Source organism: Grammomys surdaster, unplaced genomic scaffold (assembly GCF_004785775.1).
Source record: "Grammomys surdaster isolate TR1022 unplaced genomic scaffold, NIH_TR_1.0 119999, whole genome shotgun sequence".
NCBI classification, from domain to species: Eukaryota; Metazoa; Chordata; class Mammalia; order Rodentia; family Muridae; genus Grammomys; species Grammomys surdaster.
In genome coordinates, this window is record NW_021615975.1 from 1 (window position 1) to 2,230 (window position 2,230).

Here is a 2,230-nt window from a genome sequence, read left to right on the forward strand (position 1 = left end):
GGGTCCACAATGCAAATGTGGTCCTGGATCCCAGCTGGTGTGCACCTCAGCATTGCTTTCTTCTCCCTGGTCCTCTGTTTTGCTCTCTCTCCTATTGTTAAACCACATCTGAAAGCAGAGGAAAATGTGGAATGTCTCAGCTTGCTGAATGCTTTGCTAGAAAGGACACGTCATGAGAACACTGATATTCTGAATGGTACAGCCGAATCTATTTTCTTTCTTAATGTAATATTTGTCATCATCATCATCATCATCACCATCAACCTGATCATCATCATCTCTCTGTATGTGCATGTTTTCACTAAACAGCAGTGCTAGAAGGAGTGATTTCATTCCCCTCTAGCCTGAGCTCTTGGAAAAGACAACCCTAATATCAGACACCTAGAATTCTTGGTCTTGACCAAAATCTCAAGGACCAAGCTCTACAAGTCTCTAGTGAGCTCTCCGAGACTGGGCCTGAGCTCTGAACTTCTGACTTGGTATCTGCCTGGTTTAGGTTTAGCACAGCTCCTGCTCAGTCAGTTGAGCTGTCCTGTGTAGCCGAGCACTCTCAAAGTCTGCTCTGGATCCTCAGAACTCTTGTCCACACTGAATTGAAGTCAGGGCACCCTACCTGACTGGGGCCAAGTCCTGTGAGCTTTGTTCAGCCAGAATGCTCCTTAGAGAAGTGGATTCCCTTGAGTAGTTTTCTGTCCAAAAATCCCCACCCTTGTTGTTGGCTATGAATTCCCCTTTCTCAGGCTGCGATGTAGTTAGTGACCTCAATCTTGGCCCATGCTCTAAGACCTAAGTGAAATATTATCTAGACTTATCTTTCTCCCCAGGCCACAGAGGTGATAGTCCAGTGTCTAGGGTAAAATGGGGGATTAAACTGGAGGCTACACTTTATCCTTAGTCTGGCCCTGACACTGAGTTCTCTTCTCCTCCCTGTCCTTTTCTTGATAGCTCCCTAGGAATACAGCGTCCCATTCCACTGCTGAATAACATAGTAAATGCCCTCCTTTCATGCTTGTTTTGCTGTGACTTTGTGAGAATTTTGATGCAGTGTAGGGGCCATCTCAGGCCTAGCCCTTTACTCCTAATCCACTGACTTGATAGCCACTAAGGACTCACATTCCTAAAGGATTACCCCAGTCAGGTTATGTGATAGCTGCTTAGGACAGACTCGACTCTCATAAATCTATGTGTATGAATGTTTGCCTTGGTGGATGTCTGTGTACCAGAAGACTAAAAAGGGATATCTGACCCCTTGGAACTGAAACCGAAGATAACTGGAAGCTGCCCTGTGGGTGCTGGGGAGCAAACCTTGCTCCTCTGCAAGAGCAGCCAGTGCTCAGAGTGTGAGTACATTCTAGTTTCTTCTAGTAAATGATTGTGAAAAAATATTATGTTCCCCAATACCTTTGCAAGAAACAACATTGCATAGGATATGTAAAGAAAATAAATGATTCCCCAAATCTCATGTACGTTCACAACCAAGCAACTTGTTATAGATTAACAAAGTGTAAGCAAGCAAGGGAGTTTTCTCAGCCAGTTTCTCTTACTGGCAGGCAGCAATTTTCAGTTACAAAGAAAGGAGTAATTTATTTTATTAGTTATCTTCAAAAATAATCTTGTAAGAATATTCTTAAAAATCACAAATCTGAACTTTCATACATAAAAATCAGTCATACCTACTTTAAATTCTCAGAATGCATATATACTCATAGCAATTCTTATTAAATGGTATCAGGAAGCTGAGGGCAAAAATGGGTATAAGAAACCAATCATCACCAGTCCAGCCTCAGTGAGAGTCACATCAACCAGTGCTACCATCGTTCTTGTTCCCTGACCTTTTATAAGTTCCGGAGCTTAACTGATAAGAGCATGCATTTCTGAACTTCACATTGTTCCCTAAGATTTGTGTGTTGGGCAGGTTATGGTGTGTGATTTGTGGTATGTGTGTGTTGTGTTGCGTTGTTTTTGGTATGCGGGTTTTGGTCTGTCTGTGGTTTGTGGTCTGTAGGTTGGCGTGTGTGTGTGTGTGTGTGTGTGGTATGATGTGTGGGTTGTGTTTGTGTGTTGTGGTGTGTGTGTTGGGGTACAGATGTGATATGGTGTGTGGCTTGCGGTATGTGTAGTGTGGTGTGCAGGTTGTGGTGTATGTGGTGTGGTATTTGGGTCTTGGCGTTTGTGTAGTTTGTGGGTTGTGGTGTGTGTGTGTGGTGTGGTGTGAGGGTTATGTAAACAC